This window comes from Tamandua tetradactyla, chromosome 2 (genome assembly GCF_023851605.1).
Source record: "Tamandua tetradactyla isolate mTamTet1 chromosome 2, mTamTet1.pri, whole genome shotgun sequence".
NCBI classification, from domain to species: Eukaryota; Metazoa; Chordata; class Mammalia; order Pilosa; family Myrmecophagidae; genus Tamandua; species Tamandua tetradactyla.
In genome coordinates this window covers 124,104,901-124,123,757 of record NC_135328.1, presented here as the reverse complement: position 1 = coordinate 124,123,757, position 18,857 = coordinate 124,104,901, and the positions used below count along the sequence as shown (strand labels likewise).

The following is an 18,857-nucleotide window of genomic DNA, read 5'->3' as shown; positions in this document are numbered from 1 at the left end:
TGTAATTGATTTTGATGAGACTTTGTACTTAATATTATTACTGAAATGGTCTACGGCTTTTGTGATAATGTGATGGAATGAATGTATTTTACATGTGGAAAGAACACGTCTTTGTAAATATATAAACCCTGGAAACCTATTAGAATTTGGTGACATTGTCCAGAGGGTGGAATGTGCTGGTTTGAAGCTTTTATATACCTCAGAAAATGCCAATGGATTCAAATAAGAATCAATTCCTGTGGGTGCAGTCCTGTTGTGGGTGGGAACTTCTGATTAGGTTGTTTCAAAGGAAATGTGAACCACACAATTAAATGTGAGTCTTAATCTTTTCCCAGAGTCCTTTATGAGAGGGTATAAGGCAGAAAAAAAAAAACCACCATAAAACCTCAGAGAGAAACATGCAGAGAAATTTAGAGAGAGTTTACAGTAAAAGCTCCCAGAGGATCTGAGAGAGAGAAGCCCTGGAGATGCTAAGAAAATGACCAAGAGAAGCCCCAAGAGAAAATCACTGGAACTAGAAGTTGAAAGAAATTAAAACCAGGAGTGAAGGTCTAGCAGGCACTGGCTGTGTGACTCACTGACAGAGGAATGTCAGATGACAGTGATCTTTCTTTAGAGAATTATGATCCTGTTGATGGCTTAATTGGGACATTTTTATGGCCTTAGAACTGTAAATTTGTACAACTGTCCATTGTGAAAGTCAACCAATTACTTGTGTACTGCATTCTGGCAGCTTTAGCAAACCAAAACAGGAGGTACAGAGGGAATCTGCAGGCATGGGCAATTCTTATAATTCTCTGCCTATGCACAGTATCATAGGATGAGCTTGCTGAAGTGATTCCCTTAAAGATCAGGAATCAGAATAGAGAGGAGGTATGTTCCTACCGGTTGTAACCCAGGTTCATCTGTGAGCCTTTCCATAAGGGCAGGGAAAGGCTTATGCATTGGTCTCTGGTTGGCCTTAAGAACAGTCCAATATAAATCCTGTAAACTCATTAGAATTTGGAGACATTGTCCAAGGTCTTCTTTAGGTCCCTGTAACTGAGCCTCTTGGTATTTGTATTAGTCAAGGTTCTCCTGAGAAGCAGGACACATATGCACATATGTGCACAGGTGTGTTTGTATATATGTATATATTAAGAGTTTTATTATAGGAATCGGCTCATGCAAAGTGGGCGTTGGCAATTCCAAATTCTGTAGGGGAGGCCGCAGGTTGCGGACTCTATGCTGATATTGAATTCCCCAAGATACAAACTGCAGATTGGGAACTCCATGAAGGTGATAAAGAATTTCCCCTGGAGAAACTATGTTCTTCTTTCTGGCTGCTGACATCTTCAGTTCTCCACTTAAGGCCTTCATCTCAACGGCCCTACCTAAGTCCTGCCAAGTTATCAGCTTCTGGATACACTGCATCATGCTCCTGTGCTTGAGCGACTTAGCAACTGATTCCACAGTATAGGACTCTGCTTCCTCATCTCCAGATGCACCTGATGCTCCAGGAATTCCCACTTTTGAAGGAAGCTCTGGGTTTTCTGGTCACTCCATGTATTAGTCAGTGTTTCCTGGGAAACAGAACCAACAGGATTAACAGGGTATATATGTGTATATGTTTATGTATATGTGTGTGTGTATGTTAATATTAGGGCAATTATTGTGTAAACTGGTTCATGTGACTTTGAGGATTGCCATGTCCAAATTCCATAGGAAAGGATACAAATTGTGAACTCCTAAAAAGATGATGAATTCCCCAGGAGAAGCTGTCTGGCTATATAGAGATAAATATTCTCCCTTCTGACTTCTGAAATCATCAGTCTCCTTTAAGGCCTTTGTATTAGTTAGGGTTCTCTAGAGAAACAGAATCAACAGGAGGCACTCACAAATGTAAAATCTGTACAAGTGTCTCACGTAAACATGGGAATGCAGAGTCCAAAATCCGCAGGGCAGGCTGTGAAGCCAAAGACTCTGATGGAGGGTCTGGATGAACTCCACAGGAGAAGCTCGCAGGCCAAAGCAGGAAGAAGAGGCTGTCTCTTCTGAATCCTCCTTAAAAGGCTTCCGGTGATTAGATTAAGCATCACCTTGCAGAAGACACTCCTCTTGGCTGATTACAAATGGAATCAACTGCAGATGCAGCTGATGTGACCATGATTTAATTCTATGAAATGTCCTCATTGCAACAGACAGGCCAGCACTTGCCCAGCCAGACAGACAGGTACCACCACTTGGCCAAGTTGACACATGAACCTGACCATGACAGCCTTCAAGTGATTGGATGAAACTCCTGTTTGCTGAAGGCAATCTCCTCTGTTGATTTTAGACATAATCAGCTTTAGATGCATAAACTGATCAATGATTTAAATCCACAGTTACCCTCACGGTCACAATCATTGGTTGCTTTATCAAACAACTGACACTATAGCCTCACCAAGTTGGCACATGAACTTCACCAACACAGTCTAACACTTGTCAACTTATCACCCCCATACACTCCCATAAACATACTCAAACTCTAAATAAAAACAAATGCAGTAGGGTACTTTCATCAAACATAATCCAAGTGTTCTGCATCCCATTGGAAATTCACTAACATTTTCCCCAGAAGAAGATGCAAGTCCTTTTGTGATATTCACTAAACTTGATATTATGTAACTTATATCCTACCCTAAGGGTGAGAAAGCTTCAGCAGGGTGTTTAATCCTCATGCCTAAATTATTCAACTGGTTAACTTTTGTGTTTGAACCCACCCTGGGGTCAGATAGTAGGAAATAAATATTATAAAACTTCACTGAGATTCTGACATTCTCCAGGTACCACTTTCCCTGCCACCTATCTCCTCCCTATGTCCTTTCTACCTGGGAGTGCTGGAGGCTCAGCTCCCAGTCAGCCTGGCCTTAGAACCCTCTCATGCCTCTATCCTTCTCCTGTTAACTGGGCCCTACTTTTAGTCCTGGAGCAGAACTGACATGAGGTCTTTTGGCTGAGTTCTCCATTCCCTATTGGACTGAGTCCCCGACCCATATCCCAGGCCGAAAGCCTGATGCCCTTCCTCATGGGCTCCAATGTGACAGAGGTGTTCTGGATGCCAGCAGCCTGTATTCAGAACCCAGGTTTCGTCTTGCTGATGTCTTGAGTTGGACATTTTCATAGCCTAAGAACTGTAATTTGCAGTTAACAAATCCCCATTGGGAAAGCCAAGTTCTGGTGTATTGCATTTTGGCAGCCTTTTCAAACCAAAACATTGTTCACATCTGGACTGACCCCAAGGCCACAATCCCCTTGGCAAGATCAACTCTGCCAAGAGTGGATAAGTTGGGGTGGAGTTGAGCACTAGGCTGGGGGCAGCAGGTAGGTGGGTCCCGGATAAAATGAGTGGACAGGGTTGTAGAACTATGGTGCTGCTGGGAATCCTGGTCAGGTGTTCATATGTGTTTTCTCTGACTTTGCAGTTGTGAGATTCTGGACAAGTCCTTTGACCTCCCTGAGCTGCGGTGTTACTGGCAATAAAATGAGGATAAAGTCTCTCTGACTGTACCCTACTGTTCTAGTTTGCTAGCTGCTTGAATGCAACACACCAGAGACAGATTGGCTTTTAATAAAAGGGGATTTATTTTGTTAGTTCTTCAGAGGAAAGGCAGCTAACTTTCCACTGAGGTTCTTTCCTATGTGAGAAGGCACAGGATGGTCTCTACTGGCCTGCTCTCCAGGCCTCTGGGTTCCAACAACTTTCCCCAGGGTGATTTTTTTCTGCATCTCCAAAGGCCTGGGCTGAGCTGTGAGTGCTGAGATGAGGTATGCTGAGCTGCTTGGGCTGTGCTACATTGAGTGCTCTCATCTAAGCACCAGCCAATTAACTCAAACATCATTCATTGCAGCAGGCACACCTCCTAGCCAACTGCAGATCTAATCAGCAACAGATGAGGTTCACATACCATTAGCTCATGTCCACAGCAACAGAACTAAGTGCCTTCACCTGGCCAAGTTGACAACTGAATCTAACTACCACATCTACTCTGTGCCAGAAGCTAAGATCATGTGAACACTCAGGCCTAGGCCCGGCCACAGTAAGAAAAGGAGACAGAAGTGGATTAGTGGGTTCCAGTCTGAAAGAGGGGAATGGAGTGGGGCTGTGAGTGTGTGTGTGTGGGTCCTTTGTGGGGTGAAGAAATGCTCTGGAACAAGCTAGAGAGGATGATTGTACAGCATTGTTATGAACCTAAAGACACTGATATGCACACTTAAAAAGTGCAATAGAAATTTAAATTAAAGATAATTTAAAAGGAAAAATAAACCAAGCTATATAAAAAGAACAATATGCAGAAAAATAAAAGCAAACAGGAAATGACAAAAGAGGGGAAAGAAGGCTCCATTTCTTCATTGTGTCCTCTCTGGAGGTGAGAAGTAGCAGCTGGATCTGATGCCTGGACTGGCTCTACCTGGGAAGGCGATACTGGAGCCAGGGCTTGCATTGGGTTCAGCTCTACATCTGGCCCTGGTGTTGTCACTCCACCCTGCACTTGGGTCCAAATCCACACCTGGATATTGAGCTGGTACTATCTCAGTTAGCTCTAGAGCCAGAAACCCAGGTGGCTCTGGCTCCAGAGTCTGCACAAGAGGTATAGCTGTAGGCAACTCTATATTTTCTAGTTTTGCTCACTCTGGAACTGTTTCTGCAGGTTGAGATACAGTTAGTAACGTGACTAGTGATGGAGCTGAACCTGGAGCTGCAAGAGGCAGAATCTGTAACAATATGACTGCCTTTCCCAATGACTTTCCAAAGTCAGAAAATATCTCACTGCCCATGAGAAGTCCAAGCCTAAGTATTCACACCAGGAAGCCCTCACAGAAGACCCCAGAAGAGAGATCTGAAGTTCCTCTTTGCTTCTGATCCAACACTAATCCTAGGGAGGCTCCTCACTCTGTGCTCCCCTGTTGTACTTCCCCATGGGTTCTTAGGTACCAACCCTTGGTCCTGCCTACCCTCTGGCTCTGCTTCAGTTAGCACCAGATCTTCATGATGGGCCCATAAAGGATGGGCGAGGTCCTGAAACACCAAAGCAGCTGGGCTGACTTTCTCAGAGGCCACAAACATGTGATATTCCTGCAAATACTGGAAATGTGACTGTGCAGCTGGCCCTAGTTGGGGATTGTAGGTCTGAAGGGAGTGGGGTGAATCCTTCATTCCTGTGGTAGGGAGACTGTGGGCCCCTCTGGCAAAGTCATGTATGGGAGCCTGGGGGAACTTCCAGGGTGGGGACTTGAGAACTGTGTGGAGCTCTGCTCCCACTCACTTCAGGGAAGTGGTGTCCATGCCCATTCTCCAGCTCCTCACTGGTCTCCTGGGTGTAGCTCCCCAACAACAGGGCCCAGCAGCCATGTGGCAATGCCTCAGAAGCCATGTGAAGTTCTATTTCCAGATGAGGCTCAGAGCTCTGTTGCACAGACCCCCCTCAACGGAGGAGTAGAGATGACAACTCCATAGCTCCAGATCAACAGAATTTTGGACACCAGTAACCAGGAACATTCATTCAAGAGACAGCCTCTTAACAGCTTACTCAGAAAGAGACATTGAAAAGAACAAGGTGTTTTCTTACTGTCTACCTATATGTTAAGTCTCTGGCCTCAGGAAATACTGGAGCAAGAGCATTTTTTGAAATTTCAGGCATTGGCTCTGTCCTCACCCTCAAAGGCTCAGGCATTTCACCAGGAAGAAACCAAAGGTAACCCAGGGAGTAAAGAACAGGGGATGGCAGACAGGCCATCCACTGTGGTCCTGCCTGGACAGCACTGGCACCTCCCATTCCCAGCGTGCAGAGGACAGGGCCATAAGCATAGACTGGCACTAGGCAGGAGCAGGTGGTTTGTGGTTGGAAGCCTGGGGCACTCACCCTGTTCCCTCCCAGCCCATGGCTGTTACTGTGGAAGGGTGAGACCTGGGGGTGCTTTTGGGCTCTATCTCCAAGGAAGTGAGGTCCCTTCCTGCCATCCCTGTCCCTGTTACTCCACTGTAGATAACACTCCCCCCAAACAACCCAGTGCTGCCAACTGCTCACACTTTTCTCCCTGTCATCTCCTTAACTATACACAGTTTTAACAATGCATCCCCTGTGCTGCCTCTGCCAGGTCTGGGAATGTCGGGAACTAATTTCAGGAGACCAAGTGGAATTCATACCTCATTCTTTTTTCTGCCAGTTCTGAGACCCTGGACAAGCTATGTCCCTTTTAGGGCCCCTCAAGTATCTCCTTCTCCAGAAGGGAAATATTCTAGTATGTATTTCCTAAGGATATCATCAGGTGGATGTGAGAAAATACATATACCGCTCATGGGTTGGTGTCCATATAGATCAAAATTAGAGAAGTAGAATTACAAGGAGTGGTGTACTAGTTTGAAACTGTTATGTTTAAAAAAAAACATGAAAAAGAAAAGCCATGTTCTTCTAATCCAATCTTGTGGGGTAGACCTATTGTTCATGGGGACCTATTGATTTGGTTGTTTCCTTGAAGATGTGATTCACCTAATTGTGGGTGGGACAATTTTATTAGCTTTTTTCCATGGTAATGTGGCTGCCCATTCAAGATGGGTCTTAATCAGATTATTGGAGTCCTTTAAGAAGGAAACATTTTTGGAGAACACTCAGACACAGACACTTGGAGATGCAGACCCAAATACCCTGGGAGATACTAAGCAAGTACTCACAGAAATAGCCAGAATCTGGAGATAGCCAAGGGAAGCTAAGAGGTGAAATCCAGAATTTGCCCCAGAGAAGCTAAGAGAGGCTACACAGACACTTAAAGAGAAAGACACTGGAATCAAAAGCTGAAGGCAAGAAACCAGGAATGAGGACCAGCAGATGCCAGCCATGTGCCTTCCCAGCTGACAAAGGTATCCAAAATGCTGGCAGACTTACATCAGAGTCCAGGTATCATTCTACTGATGCCTTAACTGGGACAATTTTATGGTCTTAATACTGTAAACTTGTAACTCAATAAATCCCCTTTATAAAAGCCAATCCATTACTGATATATTGCATTCCAGCAACTTTAGAAAATCAAAATAGGTGGGAAGTGGCATGGGATGCAATTCAAAACAGGGCTGAATTCTAATCCCCTCTCCCCTTGGCTTTATTTCCCAGTCTACACCCTGAGAAATTCAATGAAAAGCAGGTATCATCCCATGTGGCATCTCTTTACCTTTAGAATCAGATCTAAGTGCCACCTCTTAACCCATATGATGGGCAACCTCCGGAGGCATCTGACGACCCTCACCCCCTGACAGACACATCCTGGTATGATACACCTCTTGAGTGACTTGCTTTGGAACAACAAAATATAGCAAAAGTCAGGGGAAGCTTCATTTTCATTACTGCACTTACTCTGTTCTTTCATAATTGCTAGTTTTCATACTTTTACTGATCTCCCATTCAGATTCTGAGCTTTTAGGGATAGGGCCACATGGACCACTTTGAGTACTGGTACCTTGCACAGGGGTGTAGACAATGAATGAATAAATGAAATTATCACAGAGACCCATCCTTGTCCCTAATCAGCTCAGCTTGTGGGGAGAGATGCTGATAACAGGAGGTACAAGTCCGAGGCAGGGGATGGGATGGGTGACTCCTCTCTTGCTCCTGTGGTTTCCAAAGCCCACAACCTCCCCTGGGACAGGAGGCTACAGCCCCTGGTGGCCAGTGCTAGTACTGCAGCCACAAGCAGGAGAAATAGCCCCCAATGAAAATGCAGCTTTTTGATGCCAGCTGGAGAGCAGCTCTGACAGCAAAGCTGCAGGACCAGAAGACTGTGGTTGATGCAAAGCACCTCAGGATTCCCTCTTGCCCTTTTCTCTGTCCACAGAAGGTTATCGATGGAGAACAAGACCAAATACACTTCTCTGAGACTGTGGAATCCTTGGGATGCCCCCGATACAAGCACCCTAATTTATAGAGGTGAAAATCCTTGTTTATAGAGGTAAAACTTTTCTGTAGTCTCCTTCCTTGCTCGGGGACTAGGGGCTCAACCAAGTTCCAGGTGCCAGAATGGTGGAGGCAGTACCCAGCTCTGTCCTCCTCAGACTGCCCTGAGGGTGGACTCAACTTGCAGACTGCTGGGCACTTTGGGAAGCCCTTCCCATCTGCCTAGCCGCACCCCCCTCCTTCCTCCCCATGCTGTGGTCCATGGTCACGGTCACGTTTCTAGGAGGCTGGACACCACTGCCTCATGGCAGAGCTGCTTCAACCCCTTTCCTCTTTCATCCTTTTCCAGTGCTTGCTCTTACTATGCTCACCCCTCCATGTCCACGCCTCCCCACTCCATTAGTCAGTGCATGTGTGTGTGTGCTCATGTTTCTGGGGATGCCAGAAGGAAAAATGCTTCAATGAGGCAGGAGCACAGAGGGGTATCCCAGGATTTTGCTACTCACATTTTCAAAGCAAAACTCTTGGAATGGGATGAGTCCTGCCCTAAGGAGGCCAGAACCTTCCAGGGCCTCTGGCCTTTGCTCACCTTATGTGCCCTGAGCCATTGCCTGCCTCTCTTTGGGTGTCAGTTTCCTATTTGCACAGAGGGTTTGGATATAAAACTGTGTAAGGGCACGCTCAGTGAGGACAGGGTGCCAGGCTTCCTAAGGTGTGGATGAGACAGCAGATCTGGGGAGCCCATGAGTACATGGCTACCCGCCCCCCACAGGAATGCAATGGATACTGCACTTGTGCACACACTGGGCACACACACCTGATTTTGGCATTCAACAACTTGAGTTTGGCCCATAAAGCACATGATTTGTTTGAATAACATAGGGAATTTGCACTTTTATTTCTTGGGCCAAATCCATTCATAGCAGCACCTAATCTTGGGTTTGATTGCTTAACTGTGAGAGGCTACACTTGAGATCAACTAGGACAGTGATTATAGAAGATTATGAGTTTCCTTAGCAAACTACAAAATGAATGGTTGTTGCATCTCATACAAAGCCACAACCACAATCCCTGAAAAACTTTTCTAACCTAGAAGCTCCAGTTAATTGGAAAGGCCTGAAATCCTAGCTCTCTGTGATTGTGAAATTAGCTGGCTTTTCTTCCATCTGGAATAAAAACTTCCAGGTATTGAGGGTCTTTCCAATGGACAACAGTGATTGCATCCTCATTGGCAACCCCACTTGTAGAAGAGTTTAACAGAGGGTAGTTCTGAGATCACCAGCATGGGAAGGTCTTGGGGACACAATGGGGAGCCCATGCCCATGCCTGTGTGTGAGTGGCCTGTAGGTGGATGGCACATGCCAAAGATCCAAGATGAATCCTTCTGCCCAAGATTTAACATGCAACACAGAGGATCCAAGACCAAATAGCCTCACCAGTGCATCTTCATTCTTCCCCAGGGGCAAGTTAATGGGGGCTCTCTAGAGACCCAGCAGTCAACTTTCTCACAAAACCAATAATCTGTACTGAAAATTTGTCACAGGACTGCAAAACTCAGTACTTTGCCTATTTTAGCCACTATAGGAAAAGTGAAAAACAACTTGTGAGTATGCATGTGTGTGTGTAAATGACAATAAAAATTGTCAGAGAAAGACTTCTGAAAGTGGCATCTACACCAATTAGAAGTAAATGCATTTTGATAAACTTGTGCCTGGAAATAGGAGAAAGAAGTGTAAGAGACACTATATATATACATATATTTCAATACCCATTATATAAATAAAATTTAAAAAGATATTATATTAACATATACATAAATCATATTATTATTTTACATATACCATATATAAAATAGTTTATCCTACATGCCATGTGTTTATATTATCAATCAAAAACCAACTAGTGGTATAAGAAGCATCAGCTGCAGCCTTAATAGGAGAAACTAGAGGCATGAAAAGTCTCTAGTCACACAGCCAGAAAACAGGCAAAGCAGGAGCAGGAGTCCCACCGGTGATGTCTTTATAAGGTGTCCATATGGTAAGGGATCCTCCATGCAGCCAAATGATGGAGCGAGGGAAAAAAAGGATCCCAAATCACTTAGGAAGCTGAGCTCCATCTCTGCCCCTTGGGCTTTATAACTGTGGATTCTACCCCAGCAGGTCACCAGGAGGAAGGACAGGAGAGTCATCATCTCTTCCATTTCAGGTGTTACTGTCATTACATCATTTGTGGAAGGGAGAGGTCGTGTGTCTATGGACAGTGATAACCCCTAGCCTCTCCAGTGGAATTGGGTGCCCAATTCAACCCATTGTTAAGTTCAGGATCTTAGAGTCATTTGACCATGGCTGCTGGGGATGACTTCTGCTAGGAGAAAGGCAGGACATGGCCACAGAGATGACCATGGTGTGGGCTCAGGGTTCAGTTCTCTTGTCCTGGTGACAGCTGGAGAATACGCTTATCCCACCTGAGCTGACCAATCTACTCCTTGTACTTAGTTTCCAGTATCCTAACCAGACCTTCTGAGTTCTGTTTACAGGAATAAGATAAGAGAATAACATCAAGAATACCCTATGGCCCAGTGAATTAGTGACTTCCTCCTCAAAAGACAAATGTTTGAAAAGAGTCACGAAGACCCTGCACATAAGAGCTTGCAGTATCAATGATGACACCTAATCACTGAATCTGGAAGAATAAGATGTGCTTGAGACAGTACAGGATTGAGAAAATGCTTCCTCACAAAGATCCAACATCATCACTGATCTGACAAGAATGAATCATGTGAACATTACTTAGTTTTTGATTCCTACTCCCTTCCCATTACCTATAAAAGCCCTAAATCTTATACCCACTTTGAACTGGTTTGAGGAAGATTCCTCCAGTACCTTGCAAAGTGCACTTGCAATAAATCACCTTCACACTGATGGACATGCTTCTCCTTTTAGTGCCAGGTCAGGAAGGCCTGGAAAGAGCCATGCTGACAGTATCAGATCACACTTCTGGTGAAAAGACCAGTTGCTCCTTGACAGGAAGATGGATGGGACAAGCCTGGAGCTGGTACTTGAGAGGTGGAAGTCTGGCTGCATCTGCCTGCACCTGCACAGGGAGCACCTGAGAGAGATGGAGGAAGGCACATTATGAGCTCACAGTGCACTGTGCACCGCCTCCCTGCAGCTTCACCTCTAATTTAAACCAGCCCTGGGCAAGGTCGATACTGACCAAGGCTAGGCACAAAGTCCCCCAGTGCCACTGTTTTATTGGCAAGGTAATCAATCTTAATGGAACTAAATGATTATTCAATAAATTTTTATATTCCTTCACTAAATTAAAAATAAACAAACAAACAAACATAAAAATCCATCTCTCAGCTGTCTGGGAATTGTAGTTGGGAAACAGTGGGAAGCATGTCCTTGTGGAGATTCTCCTTAGAGTTGGAACTGGAGATGAGTTTGATCTTCTGTTCTCCATCAGCTTGCACTCCCTTCTCCTCTGAAGCATTGCACTTATCTTCTCCCCTTGACAATTAAGCTCTCTCTGGTCACTGGTTGCTTTAGAGAACCTGGATTTCTACCCTGCGCACATCTTGATGCTATGCTGGAATGCAGTCTTTGGCTAACCCTCCTTGTTTAACTTACAATGGCTGTATTTTTCCTGGATATCAAAGCCCCAGTAAATTAATGGGCCCTTCTTGTTACCCACATCCATTTTGCTATACTCCACCTCCTCATTGTCCAAGGCTATGTCATCCACTGCAGCCTGATAGCACACTGCATAACTTTTGGGAATGCCAAAAGAATCCCTCTACTTTCTTCATATCCTCTGACTTTATCAACAATTCTGTGCCTTCCCAGCCAGCAGATCCAGCAAAGTTCTCATACATGGACTCAAACAATTCCTTGGCATACCCATGTCCTCTGTTAATGTCCATGGGCTGATGGTGCAATTTGGGCTTTTCATAGTAGCGGTGCCTCTTCTTCTCTTCCTCTCTTTCTCAGTCCTGCTCTTGGTCACTGTCTCTATCTCATTCCCGACCAGGTTCCTGTTGTGGGTATCTCTCTCGTTCCCTGTCCAGAGGTGTCCTGGTTATGGAGGTGACATAATCTCCAATGTCTTCATAAATTTTCAGTCTCAAGAGGTTTCCTTTCTTCCAGCTTGCTTTTTTCCTTCTTGAGCTCCTTGTTCTGAGCCTACTCAGAACAAGGTAGGACAGGTTTGAGTGAGTTTACCAATGATAGTGTCTTCCACAGTCAGTATGCTTGGGGCTTCCAGGGTGGGCCAGTGAGCCTTGCTGCAAATCAGAGTGATGGAGATGTCCGTGTACTCACACATGCCTGCCTCTCTCCAAATGCAACATTGGGTGTTGTGGGGTGCGGCAAAAGAGAGACCACACAAATCAAAACTGCAAGCCAATTTGGAGTATTTATTAGCCGGCCAGAGACTGCCTCAGAAACCTCCAAGAAAGAGGATTCAGAGAGCAGCACCCAGAGGTTGTCAAGGTGTGCTTATAAAGGCTAAAATCATGCTGTGGTTTTTTTGCTGTTGCTAGCAAGCAAGCGGTTCATAGAAGCAGAAGAATGCTGTTAGCCATGGCCAAAACATATCCCATTCCTACAGTTTCTTAGATTGGTTATTGTTTAACTCTCGGGGACATTCCGTCCCAATGGTGTGGGGACTTTCCCTGCTTGGGCCTGATTGATTGCTCCTGCTTGGGCTTGATTAGTTGCTCCTGGCCCTCCACATGGGGAGACCACCTTTTTCTTGGCTTCACTCTCTCCACGCATTGGGGCTGTACCTCAGCTCTCTGCCATCTTTGGGGCACATGCTCAATCCCACCATGTGGTGTCAGTCAGGCTCTCCCCAAACCCCAAGGAATGTACTTCACCCTCTCCAAGGCCTGAGGCGGCATGACTCTTCCACTGCAATGAGGTGGAAGGCCCATTGTCTGCCTTTGGGGCAAATTCACCCTCTTCTCGGGCTTGGATGTGTCCACTCTCCTGGCCTGAGGCTTGTTGACTTCAGACCTCAGCCTCCATGGTTTTGTCTCTGGAGTTATTTTTCCTCCAATGTGTCCCTTCTCTGAGCCCCCCAGTCCAGACTGGCAGCAGCTCTGTTTATACAGGTCCCACAGCACTCTCGTTGACTTTCTATGCAGTACCCATGGATCATGCCCATTAGACATCAAGAGTTTCCACAAATCCTTCCTGGATAACTCCATGTCTGATCCTGACTTTCTCTGAGATGGCTGACTAGTTCCACATCTGGTCAACTCCTCATGTGGGGCACTATTCTCTGGAGTCTCCCTTTCTGGAGGCCCAGGATTTTCCAGAACTTCAATTTCTGGTTTCATTGTATGCAAGGGTTCAGTTCTTAGCTTATCTCTCTCCTGTTGCATTTCACTATAAGCTGTGAAGAGAAACCAGGCTGCACGTTCACATTTAATTTGGAGATCTCTTCTGCTAAACATCCAAGTTCATGGCTTTTAAAATCTGCCTTCCAGCCAAAGCCACTAGTCAATTTTGCCAGATTATCTGCCATTTTAAAACAAGGATTGCTTCCCTTCCAGTTTGCAATAACACATGACTCATTTTTGTCTAAGACCTTATCAGGGATATCTTCAGAGTCTACATTTCTACCAACAGTCTCTTCAAAACATTGTAGGCCTTCTCTATCAAGCTTCTCATAACTCTTCCAGAATCATCCCTTTATCCATTTGAAAAGCTGTTCCAACATGTTTGGTATTTGCAAACCACAGCAGCACCCTTCTCTGGCACCAAAATCTGTTCTAGCTTGCTAGTTGCCAGAATGCAATAAACCAAAAACAGAATGGCTTTTAAAAAGTGGGCTTTAATGAGTTGTTAGTTTACAGTTCTAAGGCCAAGACAATGTCCCAGCTAAGACAAGTCTATAGAAATGTCCAATCAAAGGCATCCAGAGAAAAATACCTTGGTTCAAGAAGGCTGATGAAGTTCAAGCTTCTCTCAAGTGAGAAGGCATATGGCAAACACTGTCAGGGCTTCTCTCTCTACTGGAAGGGCACATGGTGAAAATGGCATCATATGCTGGCTTTCTCTCCTGGCTTCCTGTGTCATGAAGCTCCCTGGAAGGTGTTTTCCTTCTTCATCTCCAAAGGTCACTGGCTCGTGGACTCTCTGCTTCATGGTGCTGCAGCATTCTCTGCTCTCTCCTAATCTCCCCTTCCCCAAAATGTTTCTTCTTTCATAGGACTCCAGAAACTTCTCAAGACCCACCTGAATGGGTCGAGACATGTCATCACCTAATCCAGTTTAACAACTACTCTCGATTACATCACATCTCCAGGGAGATGATCTAATTATAGTTTCAAACATACAATGCCAAATAGGAATTAGAAGAAATGGCTGCCTTTATAAAATGGGATTAGGATTAAAACATGGCTTTTCTAGGGGACACACATCCTTTCAAACCAGCACAGTAGTAATGAATCCATGCATGAGGGAAAACAATATTAAGAGTAGAAGGTGGTGAGATTGGTAACCCTCCATCTTGGTTTTGCCAGGACATTGAATTTTTTAAAAAATATGTCTATTGGCTAATCTTCATGCACATAGAGTCCATACATGGTGTACAATCAATGGCTCACAGTATCATCACTAGTTGTGTATTCATCACCATGATCATTTTTGAACATTTAGAGAAAGAAATAAAGAGAAGAAAAAATCTCATACATTCCATACTCCTTATCCCTCACTCTCATGGACCACTAGCATTTCCATGTGTCCAATTTATTTTGCCCCTTATCCCCTGTATTTTTTATTTTTTTTTTGTTCATTATTTTACTCATCTGTCCATAAGCTAAAAGGATAAAGGAAGCATCACACACAAGGTTTTCACAATCACATGTTACATTGTAAAAGTTATACTATCTTCAAGAATCAAGGCTACTTGAAAACAGCTCAGCAGTTTCAGGTACTTTCCTCCGGTCACTCTAAACACCATAAACTATAAAAGGATATCTATATAAAACATAAGAATAACTTCCAGGATAATCTTTCAAGTTTGTTTGGAATCTCTCAGCTACTGAAACTTTATTTTGCCTCATTTCTCTCCTCACCCTTTTTGTCAAGAAGTCTGTCTCAATCCCATGATGTCTGGTCCTGGCTCACCCAGGATCTGTCCCACATTACCCACATGATTTACACCCCAGGGCATCATGTCCCAAATAGGGGGAGGACAGTGAGTTGGCCTTGAGAGAGTGGCCACATCTGAACAAAAAACAGGTTCTTTCAAGGTGACACTTAGACGTAATTTTAAGTAGGCCTAGCCTCTCCTTTGCAGAAATAAGTTTCATGGGGACAATCCCCAAGATTGATGGCTCAGCCTACTGATTTAGTTGTCCCCACTGCTCGTGAGAATATGAGTAATTCTCCCAATGGACTGTTGAATAGTTCCTCCTTTCTCCCCAGTCCCCCAAGGGGACTTTGAAAATACTTCTTTATCCACTGCCCAAATTACTGTGGGATATTTTTGTATATAACTCTAACCTGGAAAAACCAGCAAAAATCTCACACTCTACTCAAGATTCTGTGTACTTATTGTGTTCAATTAACCTGACCATACACATTAATTTAAGTAATGCACCATCAAAAATAGATATATTTTGCACCAAATAAACATCTCTCCTTTTGGTCTCACACAGAAGTTGAAGTTGTAAAATATAGACAATACCATCCTTTACCCTATGTTCTGCTCTACCTTAGTCCTAGCCAGATCAACTTCCCTCATGTCTCCCATTGAGGTCTGATCCCTTTCCAACTTTTAAGCAGTTCTTGTATAGGGTGCTGTTAATTTTCAGAGCTTCAGAGCTCTAACTCTGAGCCTCAGGTGTTGCATAAATACCCAAAGTTTCTGGGAATGACCAGATTATATACCAACAAATATTATATATATCTCAGAATTTAGAAAAAAAAGTTACAAGTCCTGAATCTATGAGGAAACTGTCTTTTAAATCCATTGCTCAGCTTTTCCTCTTGGGCTGCCCTCTTTCTTATTGAGCCAGTAAAAGAACCATTCATATTGGTTATTGCCTATGCTTTCATTTTAACCAGTGTCCTGAAGGGTCATCTTCCTGGTCCACTATCCCTCAATCTGGAAATAACACGAACCTCTAGTCCTATTCCCAGCCCTCAGAGGTGCACACTTCCCTCATATTTTGCATGTGTTAATTCTTTCCTCAAACCCTTGTGTTCTTATTTTTGTTGCTTTATTAGCTAGTGATTGTTCTTATTTCTACTGTTCTATGACCAAGTTTAGTTAGTTCACTCGTTTGGTTTCCTATTTTCCAGTTTCATAACACATGGATCTGCATTGAGGATTGTTTAATAGCTTGACCATTCATTATTTTTAGTAATGAACATAGGGTCTGACAGCAAAAATATCGAGTTAGGCACACAATTTTCTATTTCTTTATGTTCAAATTATATTCAAATTATTCTTAAATATATGGCCTTGTGAGGATTTGGTAGCTATTTTTTTTTAAATAGGGGGAAAGCCAGAGATAAAACAAGTATCACACAAATAGACATATAATTGAAATTTGTGTTCCAAGTTTTTGTGGGAATTGTGTTTGAAAATGAATACAATTGGTGAATCTCTTTAGACATGGAGTTATGGAACTGAATTTGAATAAGAGTCAGCCAGGTACAGAATGGAAGCAAATTTTGTATTTAGTCTCTTACATGAGTACAAAAACCAAAAGCACAATAAAAGCAGCTCTGTGTGTATATGAGACAATGGTTGGTAATGAAGCTCAAAAAAATGGGTACTGGATAGATCATGTAGTGTCTTTAAGCATCATTTTTACATTGCAATCTGACCAGATATATTGGCAGCTATTCCCAGATTTAACTCCATATGGGTTGCATCATTTAGGATTAGTAAGGAGTGAGAGAACCCATTTCTCTATACATGCACCTTATTTTATTCTCCAATCTTAGCCAATTTAATAGGTGAAATATGTCCTATTAGTACATTTTAATTTATGTTTCTCTTTCATTGAATAAGCTTGAATATCTTTCCACATATATAAGGGTCATTTCTAATTTACTTTTTTTAAACTGACCATTTTATTTCCTTTCTCTACTTTTTCTATTGGTTATTGAACTTTCATCCTTTTGATTTCTAAGGAATCTTTATATATTAGTGATACAAACTTTTGTCTTCTATAAGCTACAAATATATTTTTCCAGTTTATTGTTTATTTAATATTGCTTATGTATTTTAGATATATAGAATACCCTCCATATGTTCTTAAACTCTGAGGCTTGGGATTTTATTTTATGCTCTATTTTTACAACCTAAGTCTACTCCCTTGTGACCTCCTCATTTGTTCACTGCACAAACTTCCTTCTCTAATCTTTCCCCCAACAAGACAATGGATTCTTCTGTTTCTAATTATCCTTGACCTTTACTTAACACAGCTTTTCTCATGATTATGCCATTAACAGGAAGAGCAGACTCACGACCAATGCACCATTGGAGATGCCTAGGCCATTTGACAGTAGCAGGATCTTCCCTGAGGTCAAACTCCAGCTGTGTTCTTACTTTGTATATAATGGGTTGTAAAAACAGAGAGCTACTACAATCTAACCTTTCTTCTCTTTTTTGTTTTTTCATATTTCATGATACCCTAGAAACGGTCCCTGAATTTACTAACCTATAACACTGTACTGCTATAAATGGATCATAGAAAATTTATAAATACAGAACATGTCTTTATAAATCTAACAAACACATTTGACTTTCATATTATGGAGCATAACTGTACTAGTTTCCTGTTGTAGCCATAGTATAATTTGCATAAATGTAATGATTTAAACAGTACAAATTTATTATCTTGCAGTTCTGAAGAGTGAGGTGTCACTGGGCTAAATTCAAGGTTTCAAGGGATCCTAGGAAATTTGTTGTTCCCTGTCATTTCAGCTTCTGGATGATTCTCACATTCCTGGGCTTGTGGTCCTCTTTAATTTTCAAGGCCAGCAATCACATCATTTCAACCTCTGCTTCAGTTGCCACATCTCCTTCTCTGACTCTTTGCACAACCCTTCTCTTTCAGGGCCACTGCAGTAGTATTAAAACTATCTGTATAAACCAAGACAATGTCCCTATCTCCAGTTCCTTAATCATATCTGTAAAGCCTCTTTTGAAACAGAAGTTAGCATATTTACAGTTTCCAGGTATTGGTATGTGGGCATCTTTGGGAGGCCATAATTTGCTTATGCCCTTCTCCATGAAAAAACACTTCCCTGCTGATTAATAGTACTGAAAACACGACACTGACATCGTATCTGTTTCAGGAACAGACATATGCTTTCTTGTGCAATATTTATTTCATTATGCTAACAGCCTTTTAAAGAGGGCTATGAGATTATCAAATTTCAAAAGGTTTACTTGGGAGATACACAATTGGATGTTGGATCCAGGAAAACAGAAAGTAATTTACATCCCTATAGTAGTTTTCTTAAAATTTCATAGTCCGTTCAAGTAACTGTTTGATTAAACCACTATAGTGAATATCACACATGCAAAAATACTCCATGCAGTACACTCTGGCATATAGACTTTTAAAATGATAAGTTTAAATTATTGACATATCAGTAACACCTATAATTTTTATTTCATTGAATTTCTCATCAGGTATTTCTATTTAAAGCTCTTGTTTGTATTTTTTTTTCCTCTCCATCTCCTCTAAGAGGAAGGGTTGTTATTTTACACAAAACAAAGCAATTCTTTGACAATATTTAGTGCATATGTCTTCCTGATAATCAACAAGTTGGAAATTTTAATAACTTCGAATGAAACATATGAGTGTTTAGGTAAGCAACTTGAATAAACCTGATGAAAGTAATTACTAAAATATCCATTTGTGTCCCTATTTCCTTTTCTGTACTTTTAACTTCACAAGTCTGGCTCTGGCCT

The 18,857-nt window shown here is 42.8% G+C and overlaps 1 long non-coding RNA gene across 12 annotated transcripts in view; it reads right to left on the bottom strand.

Annotated features, from left to right (window-relative positions):
- LOC143673793 (uncharacterized) overlaps positions 1-11,024 on the bottom strand; it is a 52,387-nt gene extending 41,363 nt beyond the window's left edge. For 9 of the 12 annotated variants that reach the window (XR_013170648.1, XR_013170646.1, XR_013170650.1 and 6 more), the window contains exons 1-2: positions 10,790-11,024; positions 886-1,562 (exon numbers count right to left, since the gene is read on the bottom strand). This is a non-coding gene — a long non-coding RNA (uncharacterized LOC143673793). The remainder of the gene's footprint in view (positions 1-885; positions 1,563-10,789) is intronic. The other 3 variants (XR_013170653.1, XR_013170652.1, XR_013170647.1) reach the window with 1 other exon arrangement.
- Between the last annotated feature and the right edge of the window lie 7,833 nt (positions 11,025-18,857).